Source organism: Limulus polyphemus, unplaced genomic scaffold (genome assembly GCF_000517525.1).
Source record: "Limulus polyphemus unplaced genomic scaffold, Limulus_polyphemus-2.1.2 Scaffold247, whole genome shotgun sequence".
NCBI classification, from domain to species: Eukaryota; Metazoa; Arthropoda; class Merostomata; order Xiphosura; family Limulidae; genus Limulus; species Limulus polyphemus.
This window is the reverse complement of record NW_013665857.1, coordinates 207,002-224,907: the sequence shown is the minus strand read 5'-3', so window position 1 is coordinate 224,907 and position 17,906 is coordinate 207,002. Positions and strand designations below refer to the sequence as shown.

At 29.9% G+C, this 17,906-nt stretch overlaps 1 pseudogene; it reads left to right on the top strand.

Moving 5' to 3' along the window:
* Nucleotides 1-17,413, top strand: part of LOC106478757 — a 37,901-nt pseudogene extending 20,488 nt beyond the window's left edge.
* The last annotated feature ends 493 nt before the right edge of the window (nucleotides 17,414-17,906 follow it).

The window sequence follows — 17,906 nt, the reverse complement described above, 5'->3', positions numbered from 1 at the left end:
ATTGTGTTGCCCTCCTATTGCTGAAGGGAGTTTTAGCACATGATGACATCGATCATGCACTACCACAGTTCACATTGAATATGTGAATTTAGTGGGAGTTGCCACAAGACTAGTAGCATGCAAATCTCCTTGGCAGATGAGTGAGGAAGATAGCATATCTCTGTGAGGAGGTGAGTATCTATTGGAAATACATTTTCAGATAAAGAAAATGTGAACTTGTGTGCTTTTTTTTTATAATTCATGTAATTTAAAACTTTTTATTATAACACTTACCTGTCCAGTGTTGGCAATTGTTTAATTTAGATATTTTTAATTTTCTATGTAAAGGAACTAAAATTGAAAGATGAAAAAGTTGCTCGTCTCAGTCAGATAAGGGACGAGGTTGGGGCTGAGCTTGAGGAACTGACTGCTAGTCTCTTTGAAGTAAGATGTTTCTTAAATATCATCTCATTATAATGTTAAAATTTTGATTGTTAGTAATAAACCTTCAGATAATCCTAACAATGAGACTCAACATCCATACTTGTTTATCTTTTTCAATGTGTATACTATTTGAAGCTTAATAGGGTGGCCCTTATTTTCAAGTTTCTGAAATTTTAGTGGGGCATCCTGAGAATTTGTAAGGATTAGTGAAAAGCTAGCCTGGACCAATTTTTAGCAAAATACATTTGAACTTGGAGATTACTACCAAGGTTTCGTGTTTTACAATGCAGTTGAAAAGGCAGTTCAGTCCTGGAAGATTGAAGAAGAGGTCTAAGCCATGTACTTTGATTCCACTGCCTCAAACACTGAGAATACAAATGGGGGCAGTGTTCTTCTTGAGAAGAAGTTTTAGTAAAGTTTGCTGCATTTCACATGCAGGCATAACATCTTCAAACTGATGCTTGAAGCAGTCTTTTCAACTTACATAGGGACATCAGCTGGGCCAGACATCTTGTTTTGCAAGGTGCTTTCAGGAGAAGTGGGAATTCTGGGACAAGGAAAGTTACAGACTGTGATGAACGATGACACAACAGCTTCCGCTGCCTTAGGTGCTCATGACAAAATTCATGTGTTCAGTGAAGGGATACTCTGTACTCATCAACTTAGAGATGACTACAAGTATCTCTTAGAGTTGGTAACAATCTTTCTCAGAGGAATACCGCTTTGAGGAGTTTAGTTGATGGCTCCAGAAGCAATGCATTGCACCAAGTGAGTGGTCAAAGCCATCTACATTTTCAAAGTCTTTATTTACATCAAAGCATGAAACCAAGCCACCACCACCCACACACTCTATTGTCTGCTCCAAGGAATATCTTGCAGATCATCCAGACTGTTTAAGCTTACAAGACCTTGGATCCACACACAGCCAACACTGGAGAACTTTGACAGCACCAATAGCCTCTAGTTTGTCAGAATCATGGTCACCAAATCATATTCCTTTATCTCAAAAGATCCAGGTCAATGAGAACAAGATGAAAAGCTCTTGAAGGGAAAAGAAACATGCAAGCAACTCTGGGTCATCAAAGACACTACAGAATGGGTTGTGGCTTTAATAAAAAAAAATGTAGCTTCACACCACTGACAAGAACCAAAAACAAAACCTTCTTTTGGTGGTCAAGGGGCACAGGAAGAAATTCCCCGATGCAAAGAAAAGCACCATCGTGAATGTTGTTTGAGTCTGTAATGTGGGAGATATTAGCAACTTTGAGCAATTCATTTTTCTATGGTTCTATTATAAATTTATTTGCAATAATTTTTTTTCATCCTTTTCCTTGAATATTTCAGAGAGATTTGCATCTTATGTAGCTTTTTGTTTGTTTTGGTAGCTCATTGTATGTGTGACCCACACTGTGCAGCACTGCATTACAAAGGCAGAAACTTCAATAGCTGGTAGTGAACCCTTAATATGCTTTGATTCCCTTAAAATTTTGTCTACTTTAGCTTCTGGTCAACCCTCATAAAAGTATGGGGTGCCCCAAAAGAAATTGATACTCTCAATTTTTACCCTCTTGATAAGGGCCACCCTAATGCTCAACCAGTAATTAGTGCATTGATTAAGGAATGAATCTTTCACTTATCCACAACATAAAGTGGTTGGAAGTTAATAGTTAAATAAAACAAGTAACAGCATGTCAAAAATCTTAGATCAGTATTAAAGGACAATAACAACTATTAGTTATGTTGACTTTCAATATACTATTTCTCTGAAATGAAAGTAATAAATGTTTTTCTTGAACAATCCCTTAAAACTATCTTATATGGGCTTAATTACACTATAACTACAATTCATTCTAGGCTTGAGGATAAAATTATTTTGAAATGTGATATAAGCACCACCAAAGTCAAATTTGTTTGACAAAGCAGCAAAGACTAACTATTTTAAATTGTAGGCATAAAACTTGTGGTAAAAATCAATTAACTTGCAGATATATGTTTTTTTTTCCTATACATCCCTCTTAATTTGTCTATTTCAGATTCAAAATAAGAAGTGTGTAAAAATAGCATTCCAATATGGTACTTTACCTCCTCCTTGTTTAGTGCTGCCCTCTATATGCGAAAAACTTTTTGCATGCCACAAGCCTTTAACTTCCATATACACCACAATCATCAGAATAGCTATGCATGTGAAAAGAGATAAATACCTATCAGCAATTATTTTCAGTGTAGGAAAATAATAACTTTCAAATCTTTTTGTCTCCCACAAGTTACTGCCCAAGAGGCTCTTTGTTCAATATTACAATCATGGGCTGTTTAAAGAGAGATGATTTTTGAAACACTATTTATCACTATATTATCAAAAATTTTAGGCCCATTGATTCCTAATGCTTCACCTGCTTTCAGCATGTAAATTTAAAATGTTTACCACTACATTCACCTACTACATAGCTAAAAGTTGTACATATATGTTATACAATTATCTTTTTTATACATTTCGAAAGCATGATATTCAAAATGAAAATAACAAAGAATTGTATAATAAGTAAAAGAAGAAATGAGCTTACCTGGTGATTTACTTTTAGTTTAGTTTCTGATGACAAAAACACAGAATAAATGGAATTTTATAGTTTAAATGATGATTTCTTGTTTATGGTTTTTGACATTGAATACACATGGTGAAGGACAAAATGAAAACAATGCACAATCCAACATAATTTACAAACATTTTTGTGGTATCCCTAAATCTTCTCACATTGGAACTTAACACTAGATAGGTGCAGAGAATAATAAGAATGTAAATGCATTTAAAAATTAAAATTCTGCAGTGAGCAGTGACTTGATAATTTTTAGAACATCAAGTTGTCAAACTCCCACAGTATGCTATACACATATGTAATAGCCACAATTTAATTAAGCATTCAGAATTAACCTGTCAGTATGACTGACTAATTGATGTAATAACACTAATATAGAATAAATAGAAATCCATGATATAATCATCCTGTGATGCACTTTTTATATTTTATCTTTCAAGTAAAGTTTCTTTGCTGTTTTTTTGTTGTAGTTCAGATATCTGATGCATTTTTACAATACCTAATCTGCACTGCTAGATGATGGATAAGAATTAATGGATAGAGGCAATTTTCTTAGCTGTAAGAATTAGTTTGAAATTTATTTCCAGCATCCATCCATTGAAGAAAATGAGTGGTTTCACTAAAAACAATAAAGTGATTTGAAGTGTGTAAATGGTATTTTTATAGTTGCTGGTTAAAGTATGTATTAACCTCTCTTTTTTTTCTTATAGGAAGCTCACAATATGGTTCGGGAAGCAAATGTGAAACAAGCAACATCACTAAAATTATTAAAAGAGGCAAATCTACAGGTAAGCAATGAAACTTACAAGCTTGTAAAATTACTTAGTGTTAGTAAATTAATGTCATTACTGCATATTATAGAATGATATAAATCTATATGTTGTTAGGTAAAAAAAAAAATTAAATAAATTCAGGCTGAGTGTTTGGTAGAAATATTATCTCCTTTGTTTGATTCAAAAATAAGCGGATGATATCTGCTGTTTCATATATCCTGACTAAAATATTTTTGATTGGAGAATTTTATTAATTATGTCACTACTGTTATATTACTGTTTATTTTAATCTGTTGGATGGGTTTATTGAAGGACTTCTGCACTTTTGTTTTAAAGATCATGCCCTATTTTGTCAGTGTCCAACTTTCCAACTTATCACCATTGTTGCTAACTCTGAACACGAGTAGGTTAAAGTGCATGTGCCACAGCATATTTTATGTGTTATATTCAAAATGTAATTAAACTATTTTATTATCAACATATGTCAATAAACTTGGCATCAAAACATAGTTTGTAATACAGCTTTTCATATTATCGAAGTTTTGATTTCTTCATTTTTTCTGTATCACATGTATCTCTTTCACTCCAAATTGCCCATTTAAGATATTCGTTCCACCCCAATTTAAGCATCCGAGTTTTAATATAAATTTTGTAGACATAATCTAAGCTTAGAGCCTTTAATCTTCTTGCATTACTGAGATGTAAACCAGCAAGTCAAACCCACACCCTTCTATCACATTCTCTTTTTGAAAAAATGTCACTAATTCACTTTGACTATTGCTATTGAATTCCTGTTAAAACTAGCTTGTTCTGATGATGGATTTTGAATTATTCTGCAAACATTTTCATTCTTTGATATGTCACCTTGAACAGCCAAAGAAATTATTTTAAACCACTTATAGCTTAATTAGAAAGCCAGTTATAATAATTATAGGACATTGTATTCTATGCATTTGGTATTATTTTATGTTCTAAGTTGAATATTTGAAATAAATAAAAAGTCAGTAAAATACTAACAACAATCTTAGCAAAAATTAGGATTAATTTTTATTGAAACTGCAAAAAGTACAAGACCCACACATAAGTACTAAACTTCATGTTTTTATATATATATATATATATATATATATATTTATTGTTATAAAATTAGCTAAAGTATGATAATTAGAAATTTACTAAGTTAGATAAGAGAACTTAAATGAAAAAAACAAATCAAATAAAAAAATTTATCTACCAAGAATGCATAGGAGCTGCTCGTGCATGATCTAATTCAGTACTTTGTTACCATAACTTGCTCTATGCTTTTTCTGGGTGGTTTATTGCATTCTTACTCTAGTTTAGTATTTAGACACGTTTGAAAGAGCTCATGTACACCTGGCACTTGTGTATTTACTTGATTTTTCAGAATGATAATATTTATTTTCCAGATAGTAATGTTCAGAGTTGTTCACTAAATAAATAACAGAATGCATCTTTATTGTTAGTAAGAAAATAATAAATTTAAGAATCTTAAAGTTATCCAAAAATAAGTCAAGAATTTTTAGTGAATAGTAATCATTGTAGTGTTCAGTTGGTATTAAAGTTGTTTACATTTTTAAAGTGTTTGGGCACCTATGCTAACTTCTTTATTACTGTCATTCTACTAGCCAAATTCTAGTCTGCTTTTAGCAACATTATTATTCTCTAAAATTAATTTGAACTGTGTCATAATTAAGTATTTAATGTATTAAGTGTTAACCATTTATATATGTATAATTATTTTATATATTTTTGAATATCAAAACTCTTTAATTACATCTAACTGTTTTTATTTTAACTATTTCACAGAAGTTAAAGATGCTCAATTTGGGCAGAAACTGTTGCATCTTGGCCACCAGATCCAGATTCAACAAAGCTTACAGTACCTCAATGCTGATAGCCATCTTATACTAAAAAAAAATGTTTTATTATTAAAAGTTACGGTTTCAACACCAAAATCTGGTGAAGCATTAGAAGTCAATAGGTCTTGAAATTTGTGTTGGTAATGAACACAATGTTAATTATAAACATGCTGCTTGTGAAACTGCACTACAGAGGCCAGATGGTGTGAATCTATCCAACTGGCCTATATGCTAATTGCCTTGGCAATCAATCAGATGAGTTAAAACTGTAGTCTTTGCTGTCTCCATTTCCTGATACTTAGCCTGGGTATAACATGCAGCTCAAATGGGGATCACACAACCAGCAAGTAAAACAGTGTTGTTAAGAACAATTATAGCCCCCCAGTGGCACAGCGGTATGTCTGCGGACTTACAACACTAGAATTCGGGTTTCAATACCCGTGGTGGGTAGAGCACAGATAGCCCATTGTGTAGCTTTGTGCTTAATTACAAAACAAAGAAATATTATAGTAACCTTCTTACTCAAAATTTTGCAATATAAAATACTGAGATGTGTGTGTATCCTGGCTTTAGTGATACTCATTAGTAAGAATCTCTGAATCTTCCTTCTGAAATATGTACAGGCAGTTATTTTCAAGTGTTGTATAAGTTTTACTAGCAAACTTTTAGCACTAACCAGCAATTTTCTAGTATGCTAGTATTAATTTTGAACCCATGTGTACTCCTTTGTCTTTTTTTAATCTTAGAATGACGTTCTTCAGGAAGAAGTACAAGCATTAAAAGCTCTTGTAGTCACCTCTACTCCCAACACTCCTAATCACCATACTCATCCTCAACTTAACAGTAGAAACAATGGTGTTAAATCTTTCCTGTTCTCAGGACACAAACGCTCTCCTAGCAACTATGAATTAACCTCACAAAAAGAGTCTCCTCATAGTTCTCCTGTTAAAGAAAATCCTCATTTTGGTTACAGTCATGAAACTTTAGAAGTAAGTTTTTACAATATATATTCTAAATGATTTATCTCTGTATGGATATTCATTTTGATAATGATGACCTTTTTATGAGTGGTTATGACTTGTTTAGTTTCTTTTTTAGCCTTAGCTTTCAAATGAACTTTATATCAAGGTACTTTAATAAAATATACAGTGTTTTTCATTTGTCTTAGTGACAAATGGATTCTTTTCAGTGTTATTCAGTGACTTGGAAGGTGATCCATTAATGTAAAATTGACATTTCATTGTCTTATGTGATCCTAAAGGAAACATCTTGAACTATAAATATTTTAGAACATTGGGAGAAAAACTAAGCATACGGTTCTTTTGGATTATTTTATCAACACTGAACAACTTGTATAAGTTTATGGAGTTTAGTAAAGGTAGCTCAATAATCAGTTCTAACTTACAACAAAAGGATGGCAGACTACTAAACTAGTACTAAAACAAAACAAAAAAGTTGCATATGTTTGAAATGAATACTCAAATATAATAAAAAAATATATATAGTTACTACCCTGCCTTCACATAACGTGACTCATCCAGTGGGTCCTGCAAAAGAACTCATGGAATATAAATGTAGACACATAAAAATTGGTAGATCTGCTGTGTGTGAGATGCTAAAATGTGTATTTCAAAGAAAAAAAATGATAGTCTACTTAATTCTTAAAAATAGGTGGAATAGTCGCAGAGTTCGTCACGTACCACCTATTCTATAAGAGACCACTCAACAACATGAGGAACTTGATGTTACAACATCTAAAAACATTCTAATTGGTTAAAAGTGCTGTTGGTGCATAAAAAATGTTCAATCGTTAGAATTGTGAAACAATATTCCCAACAAATGCATACGATTGTACTGCTATGAGTGTGTGTGCATGTGAATGGATACTATCTATGTGGTCTATATAGACTTCCTGTTACAACCAACTTGCTAAGCTTTTGACTCGTTAGAGACAAATTGTACTAAACTGTGCAGAATAGAAGCAGTTATTCAGGCCAAAGACATTGATGTATATTATATATTTGTGTGATACATAATGAAATGTGAAAGAAGAAGGTTTTACAATAAATTGCTTAATAAGGCTTAACATATGGAATGCAATGTTATTAAGACTTGAGGATTACAGAACACGAAAAAGATAAAATCTCTAATAAAAATGGTACCGATTCTGTATGTATATATAACAGTTTTCTTTGACAAAAAAGATTAACGAAAGTAATAGTACATCAGACAATGAAGTGATAACAAGCTTCAAGAAAATATGTGTGTGTATACAGACATATTTGCTTTTTCAGAATAATAATATTTATTTGCCAAACAGTAATATTCAGAGTTTTACCAAGTAAATAGCAGAATGTCTTTATTGTCATTAAGGTTTTAAAGTTACCAAAGAAATAAGAAAACAAAATACATAGTAATGAATGATGAAAACTGGTATGTTCTTACATAACCTCAAAATAATTTGCAAATGATTGTAAAATTTAGAAATGCCTTTTAGACTAAATGATCAAACATTTACAGTTATCCTTTGTCATTCATGGTTTTGAGCATTCGTGGTACAGCCACAGTCCACCCCCAAAACTAGTGCAAGAGTTGGATTGAGCTGCACTGTGCATCCCACGCTCTTGCAACAGGCAACACAGCATTCTATGTGTCCTCAGTCTTTGTTCAACCGTGGTGTTTCTGTACAGACCTTCCTGTGTAACTTTCTCTGTGTCCTCCACCTGCTTTTCCTTCCACCACTACCTCCATTACTAATGATACTTGCAGTTTTAGCATACTCAGCAATTTCTAGAACCTATCCTCCACAAATGGCAAGGGATAGCTGTCCAAAAAACAGTTATAGACATTTCTTTTGGTCATATTTCAACAGATAATTTAAGAAATCATACAAAGTGAAGAAGTCAAAGATAAAACAGATTTGAAGGTTAGTAATGGTACTTCTTAGTCTAACATTAGTGGTGTTTTGAACCTAAACTGGAATTTTATGCACCGAAGCTCAATTTTGTTTCTACTTTTCAGCATATCATTTTCACTTTAAAAACTCCAAGGAAAGAAATAACTTCACATTAAAGCTGTATACTTTGAAGCAAAGTCCATCAAAATAATATTTGTGGAAAATTTCCAAATGACACATTTGGCTTATCTTTGAGTTTCTTTTATGTCATATTCATTATCAAATTATCTTTTTTTATATTGAGCATGGCCTGTCAAATGAAATCATTTTCCCATATGGTAATACCAAACATATTTTTCAGTCATTAAAAGTACATAAAACTGGTTTTTACCAATACACTAAGAATTGAAACTACAAAACTTCCTCATGATTTTGTTATTATAACTCAGAATAACTATGTTTTTAAAATAAGAATACTACACAAAACAGGACATTGTTCCACCAGGAAAATATCAGTTATGTAGCATGAACAGGAGAAAATAAATCAAAGTGTATTTTGTGTTTTATGGTTAATTCTTATTCTTTTTTTTGGATTGCTATTACACATATTATGAAAATGAATAGTTAGCTTTGTGTACTTTGGCTATTATTTGTAAGAACTTCATCTACTAGATATATAAACAGTACAAACAATAACCTTCAAAATTACCAGAGGAAAATAATATTGTTGGTACAACATTAATCTTAATACATTAACAATATTTTGTATAATAAATACCTTCAATATTTTGTGTTAGAGAGAGGGGGTTATAGAACTTAGGTTGTTGTTTTTTAATCAAATCTGTAATATTGTACAAATAATTGTAGTATTTTTTTAGGTTTACATATTTAAATATATAAAGATACACCTTCCATTTAGTTGTAAATAAAAGAATGTTGAGTGCACCCATAAAAGTTAAGTATATTGTGTCTTGTTATGTTTGATTTACAAAAAGCATTGCCCATGGCAAAGAGTTCTGTTATAAATGATTAATTAGTGTGACGAGAACTGTGTTTGTCATTCATGTGTTCTGCCAGGGCATTAGTATGTATATTATATAATATTCTTGGTATGGTTTTTGAATTATATATCCTTTTTCAGCTGCATGTTTTTGTTGTTTTCATAGCTGAAATTGATTTAAAACAATAAATTTCTGTGTGCAGGTTTTAATTTTCCAATAAATTGACATTAGTTCCATGTTTTTTTTTTAGTATTTAATAGTAGTGTGTATCATTTGTGTAAAGTTTTTTTAAAAAAATTATCTTGAAAGGTTGATCCAATATGCCATGAAGAATTTGTCAGCTGGAGAAAGAACCCCAACTCTTAAAAACACATCCTTTTCTAGTACGTGTTTATGAAGAAGATATATTGCCTTGTTTGCAGTTTACCAATGAACAAGTGGGTATCTTTGATGGGAATACTTATACTTTAGTCATTAACAGGCTTGCCATTCAGTTTTTATTTTAAAAATGAAAGTGGCTTTCACAAGAAGTGGCATTTAAATAGTACTTGATAGTTAAACTATGTACGTGCATTTATAATCAAGAATTATTCAAACACAGATATATTTAAAGGTAGTATTTGAGAAAACTTTCTGCTGGGATGTGATCATTAACATCAAAACATGCCAAAAAAGGCTGGATAGTTTTATGTTCCAAGTAACTAAAAATTTATGAAAGAAAGCAAAGAAATATATATATATATATATATATAACAATATATCAACCATGCTCTACCATATCCACTGCCTACAAGTCATTTTGCCCAATACCAGGGCTTATCCAGTTGGCTGAGGTAGAACAGTGATGGTTGTGATTGAGATTCTATTATGGTGTAAACTAGATGAAGTTATTGAAGTGTAATTATTATCAGTTGCAAGCCATTTAAGAATTAGAGTTAATGTAAGGATAACTGAACCTGATTATGGATTAGACCTTTTAATCATATTTAAGAAAGTAAGTAATTTTTAAGTGTTAAAAAACAATTGAATTTTTGTAATTGGATTGTTTAAAACCTTAACTAAACTTTTCTAGTAAAATAAGACAAGAGATTGTTAGTGATTAACAACATACAGGTTGTGATTTATTTACTATTCTATGTGCTTTCTGTTGTAAAACTTTCTGAGAAAACTTGAAATATAGTAATTTAGTGAATAAACAATAATTTAAAAGTTAAAATCTAATACTTTTCTTTACTAAGACAGTTGTTGTTTTATTTTCCAGCTAGCAAAAGAGGTTTTAAAAGCCATAGAAGACAACAGTATTGTGATTGAAGATGTCAGTGGTAAAAATCCCTTCCCAAAGTAGGTATTTAGCTGTATTTGTGTGCTTAAAAGCTTTTTTGGATAAGCAATATTGAATATTTAAACTTGAAAAAGTCAACATGTTCTAAATGTGTGGTAATACTCAATGATGCTACAGCGGCAATAAAAGTGAACAGAGTTTACTGTGCCAGCTTTTGAATTGTACTTACAGTGATTTTACTAAAATAAACTTTGATTGTTGAAATTGACTATCTTCTAATGTATGAAACTATGAGACCAGCTAAGACTATATGCCTATGTTTAATTGAGTATCAATTTAGTCATAACTCAGGATGCATCTTGCCCATTTCAGAAAATGTTGTTTGTTACAAGCCCCAAGGTTCTGCAAGTACAGAATGAAGCTCGGGGAAGCCACACAGTGGTACTACATCTCCCAGCTATGTCGTAATAGGGTAAGGTATACTAATGTAGCATTATTATTTAAGTTAGTTTTATTTTTCAACTACATAAAAGTAAGAGTAATCAACATTACTGAAATTATATATATTAAAATTTTGGAAAACTCTTGGAAAAATACTGGCTGAAAAAATTTATCTACATGCTAGAAAGCAGAGTTTTATTTTTTATTTTTTGATAAAAAAACAACAACAGTAAAGACTTACTTTATGTCATAGCCATAATGCAGGAGGTGCGTAATTGTGTAAAAGATATTTTACTTCAAAACTAGTGTTTTTTATATATATATGTCAAGACCAATTACAATAAATGATTTAAAGTTATTCTTACAAATATAAGAATGGTTTATTGTGACTATGACCTGTGTATAAAAATTTTAGTTTTTCTCAAATATTATCATGTAGATAGTTTTTAAGTAATGATGTGCATTTTTAAAAATTGCTGATTAATTCTAAATGAAATGTAAAAGAAAATGCTTTTGTGACAAAAACATTTTTCAATATCATACTTCTTTTACATACTAAATGTTTTTATGCAAATTTGCATGGTAATCTTTTTGTTACGAAAATATTAAGAATAAATTAAAATTTTACGTGCATTTTGTATTTTTGATTAGTATAAAATATTAACTATAATGTCATTAATATAAAGTTCACAAGCTTAATGTTTTTTAATGCTTTTATAATTTAAGATTTCTTTTATTTATGGAATGACATGCACATGAAAATAGTGTATTGAGGCTTTAAATACTGCTCGATTTACCAATATTGTTTTAACGTTATTATGATTCACAAGAATGATATACTAAGTTTCATGTGCAGGTGTTAACTTCATGAGGTAGATGAATATGAATAATTGTCAAAATATAAATATACATGTTTTTGTTTTAGATAGCAGCTGTTTGTGAGTTCTTTTGCTACCTTAGGTATATTCAGCAAGGTCTGGTGAAATGTAGTGGTAAGTATATTTTATGTAAAAGTGAAAATAATTTGGAGGTCATACTCTTGATTGATTGAACAGGGTGTGCAAACAACTGAATTTTCGTTAAGTTGCAATCATTGTTAGAGTGATATTTGAGACATCTAGTCTTCAGGAAATTAAATACAAAATGAAATAGGGTTAAAATGTAACTACCAAAAAAAATACATCAGGATGAACAATTAAAAGCATTCTTGTAACAATATAATATTTAAGAATGCCTGACTTATAAATAACATGCAAGACAAAGAGAAAATGAACTTTTGAAAAGCTCATTACTTGAAGATAATTTAAGCATAAATGATATATGAGGAATTGAGAACAAGAAACATGCCCATAGCCTCTTTTTGCTGTAAAGTGCACCTACTGTAAAGATGCAGCTGAAGAAATAAATAGAAAACACACATATAAAACCTTACTTTCCAAACTTCATCACATCTAGTAACATGTACTTCAAAACATTTGCCTCCCTGTTACATGTGGCTTATAAACGTGTGTTCCACAATTTGATATTTTTTTAAAAAAACATGACATTTGTCTGTTGAGTCCAAATGAACATCCCTATCTAAACATGCTGTTGAAGTTACATCTTTGTTTTCTTGCTTAATTACAATCACTGGCATGCACTTGGAAGAGGCATTTACTTAAAGGGTGAATGTTATGTGGGCTGCATGTATTTTGAAGGTATTACTGTAGGTTACAGTCTTGTGTTTTATTCTCCAAATAATATTTCCCATGTATATGTGTGTGTGTGTTAAGGTAAATCTGTTTAATGAACTCCAATACTATAATTTGAGTAAAGATATTTTAATATGGATATTTAATGGTTAATATTTTTGTTTTTAAAATAATTAATCCATTGCTAATATGTTGTATAGCTATACCTTTAAATATAAAGATTGTAGAAATATAATCTAAAAGCTATTAATACTGTACTATTTTCTATTATTTTTTCCTAAAAATTATGCAATAAACAGAAATAATGTATGTGATTAATATGCATTCATTTTAATTGAAAAATTATTTGAAATTGTTAACCACCCGTATGTTTCTGTATGTCAATAGTTTTGTTTTGGTTTCTTCTGGCACTTTTAACAGTTAAGTAATAATAAACACTAGAAAACAAAACAACTATAAGAGAGCACAGATGTAACATTTGGAAAGGATGAGTTAGGCTCCTAATGGAAAAGGATTATTACTCAAAGAATTAGACTCATGTAATAAACAGCCTTCAGCAGTAGTGGAGATAGGTACCTTGAAAACATTTAAGAGTAGAAACAGTGATTTACTGAAATATAAAGGGTGTGTCTAAATTTTGAGCTTTATTATTGGAGAGGATACAAAAGGACATTCTCGTTTCCCTGATGTTATGTTATTCTGGCTAGCAAGCATTCATATAGGATGGTGAAAGCAATAGATCTGTTTTTCAGTATTATAATTAATATAACTATAATTAAGAATTAATCTACAAGTAATAATTCATCATTCATTTAGTCAAGTATATTATTGTCAAACAAAATTGCATATGAAAGTTTAAAACAATATACAAGATTACTCACTTACTATGTTAGCACTTGTTATCAGAGGTCAGTGTTGATACATATTTAGCATGGTTTTTAAAAATTAAAAAATCATTTTAAAACAATTTCATAATAATAATAAAGAAAATATTAAAAAGGACATGAACAGCATTTATCCAAGTTACAAAAATATTTTGAGATACTCCAGATTGAGAAAAATGTATGAAAGTGAAAAACAGTAGATTGAGATACAGGAAATATCAATAAATTCTTGGAAAATTTCTGTTAAGTATATAAGGCTGTTGTTGTTGGTTTTTGTCAGATTTTTTAATAATATTTATAAAAAAATCTATGTCGATATTACATAAAGAATGTGCTTTAATTTTTACAGTACGTGAAGCCTACTCAGAAGTCATGAGAAGGAGATTGGTTATGGCTATGTCCCGTCTTGGGCTATCTGCTCCCTAAAGTTTAAGTTTAGTGGTCACAAAAAATTAAAACATGTTCTTGTAAAAGATAAATTGAAAGGAAATGAACTTGTAAATGTATTTGTGTGTGTGTTTGTGTAAAATAGGTATAGGCGTCAAATTATAAACTGGTAGGTTATTTTGTGATTTGTACATATTATTTATTTAAATTAGAAACTAACATTGCTGAACAGTAGATTTTTTTCATATTAAAATAAATATTTATAATAAAGTTTTGTCTTAAATTTATTAATTGGTTGAAGATAAATGTTTGCACTGGCAAGATATTGAAATATGAATGGTACAAGTACAATGGTATTAGATTTTTTAGAAAATAATTCACTACATTCTGTTCAAGTATATTAGAAGAGAAGTTTGTGGTATGTACAGTACATCTTTGTTCATAGAGTGCAATTTTACACTCTCAAATTGTCATGTTGTGAACAGAAAATGTTTAGCTTTGTAGTTGGCCTTTTTCAAAGTAGCTGATTGTAATAAACTTTATATGTGCTATAAAAATTTAGTAGTCACTATTGTGCTAAGAATTTGTATTTATTATATACTTATTAAAATCAAATGAAAACTTAATTTTAAAATTATTTTTATATGATTACAAGTTATAATATTTAAGCTGAGACTTTTTTTTCTTTAAGGATATTATCTTACAAACGTTTTCTCTTAATATTAACCATTTTTCAGTTTTGTTTATGATATTTCTATTTCTTTATTATATGGTTATTGCTAACCTCTTAGAACTCCTTTTATTTTTAGTATTACAGGAAGTTTAAAAAAAAGGATTCATCTGAGATTTTTCTTCTTTTATGATACTAAAAAATTGGTAGTTTGACAAAAGTAATGAGTGTATCAAAGTCAAATAATCTCTTCAAATACACAATTAAAAAATTTATACTGGAAGTAGTGGGACAAAGCTGTTAAAAACCAATCAGTAATCAACTGTTTAACCTTTGAAAGAAAAACAAAACAATTATTTAAAAACATCATTTCATTAATAATAGTTGATGTGGATATATATCTGTTGAATATGTCCTAATTGGACAGATATTTGTAAGCTAGTCAAAACTAGGAGCTAAAAGACTATTAAAAAGCAAAACAAAATTGTATATTTTATTGTTTTTTTTTCAAATACTTAATTTGTTTGAGTTCCTACAAGTTTAGATAAGTGTTCAGAATTCTGCTTTAAAAAGTCAGTACTCTTAATTGTTTGTTTCAAATCTTTCATCATAATAGTTTCCAGTGCATTACACTTTCAGTGGTAACTTTTAAAATTCATAAATATTGTATTTTGAAACAAAAACCAAGTTTCTTGTTGTTTAAACATATGCATGATTGATTTACAAAAGCATTTTAATTTTAATTAGGTCAAATTTCAATAAAAAAATATCTGTGAGAGAAATAGAGATATTATGGTAGCATCTTATAAAACGTTTAATATACATATTTGCAGACATTTAAATATGTAATTTTGTGTGTGTGTGTGTGTGTGTGTGTGTAATATGTATGTTTAAAAGTACTACTAAAATTCTAGTTAGTTAACAATGAAGATAAAAAGGTGGAATATTGTATAAATTATATTTTTAAAAGTTTTTGCCTCTGATTTTGTGATAAGTAAGCTTAAATTATTATTTTATCATGAATATATTGAACATTTTAAAATGCTGCTTTTAATAATGAATAACAAAATTATTTATATAAAACAAAATCTGTCCAAAATAGGATATAAAGTTAGGAAACTAATTTTTAAGAAATACTCCTTTAAAAGAAATAATATATATATTCATAAAAAATTAAAGATAAAATAATACTTGTACATTTAGTAAATTTTACACAAGTTAGTAATAATTGTCCTCATTTTACTTGCTTAGAGTATAGTAACATTGTGACAGTAAACATATTGATTTTAGTATATTTTTGAATGATGAAATTTGTGTACAGTTAACTAGCATAAAAGAAGTCTTCCAATTATGCCATTTTAACTGTCTTTATGATTTGTAAATATCTGCAGGCCTCTCAGGTGTCCTGTGAATTCCTGTACAAATTTTATGTTCTGTATTTCCTGTATTTAGCCAAAATCTCCTGTATTTTTGTGATAAGTAACCAACATATCTGATGTGAACCTAGGCAATCTCTAAAGTTTCCAGGATACTATTTTCCTTTGTGACTGTTACCATACATTTGTATGTGATTTGAAGACATTTGCTTTCATCCCTTTCAGAAAACAAGAGGTGTTGCTGTGTTTAAAACATTGTGACAAAAATAATTTTTTCTGGTTCATTTGTATGTCCCACTAATGTATTACTTATAATTTCATTGTGGAAAAATAGTAAGCAATAGATACAAGCAGTATGTTCCTTCACATAAATTTACACTGGTTAAACGACTCTTGCCTACTTTGTATTTCAAAAATTTGAATATTTATAACATGTAATATGTATTTTGCTAAAGTATGTATCTTACTTGCTTGCACTGTGATCATGATGATATGTTACATTTTGTTTGATGTGCTATGCTGTGGTAATGCACATTTTCATTGCTATATAATGGTTATAAGTTATGTAAGATTGTACATTTGTTAGCTATTTTAGAAATTATAATGCATATGGACCCATAGGTGTCATGTAGTGGTGGTTGAATACATATTACTGTATGATAATCGTAGTTATGAAGTGAACATTGTCAAGCCAGTTTAATGTATATAGAGTTTGTAATTTAATACAGGTTTGAGCCAGAGATGTGTTACTTATATTAATGCTTACATGTTGGTGTTATGTAGTATTCATTTTTAGGTAGCAGGTTTTGGATCTGCAAAGTTTACACATGTATTTGACATAGGATACTAAGAACCTTTGCTTTCTGCCCTGAATTTCAAACAGCTTTAAATAACGTGTGTGTGTGTGTCTCAGCTTTTGATTATCATTGATGCAAGACAAGATGAAATAGGGAAAGTGATTTGGAATATGATCAATATATATGATGTACAAATTCCAAATACTAATCACTGGTAACAAGAAGGTAAGTTTTAAGTAAGTGTAGCTTTTCACCTGTCAACAAAGGTATAATTTGTATTTCTTTAAGTATTAATGACAATGTGCAGGATGTTAAGTTTAACATTTCACACACTGCTATGGTTAGTTTCCCACATTGTTTTCAGAATCTCACAATGTTTTCCAAGCTCAAAATGCTGATGCCTTAACTTGTAAGTCCAGGTAGCTTAACACAATTAACAAGCAAAATAGAATATATATTTACATATTATATCTATCAACTGTATAAGTAAAAAACAAATATTATGTTTTTGAAATCACATCACAGATACAGGCCTCTCAGCAGCATCCAAAAAGTATACAGGAATATTTTTCACAAAATAATACATGAATAATGGAGGTATTTTAGAGAAAACTAAAGAACAAATTTAGTTTTGATCATGATATTTATTAATTTTGTGTAAGCTGTGACCTAATCTTAAACATATACTCATAGTTGTGCTTGTCTGTGTGTGTGTCCATATCTCTGAATCAAGTATAGTGGTTATTTTCAAAGTGACAAATTCATTAAATTGAAATGTTGAAATGAACCATGTCTTCTGAGTAATGTGAATAAA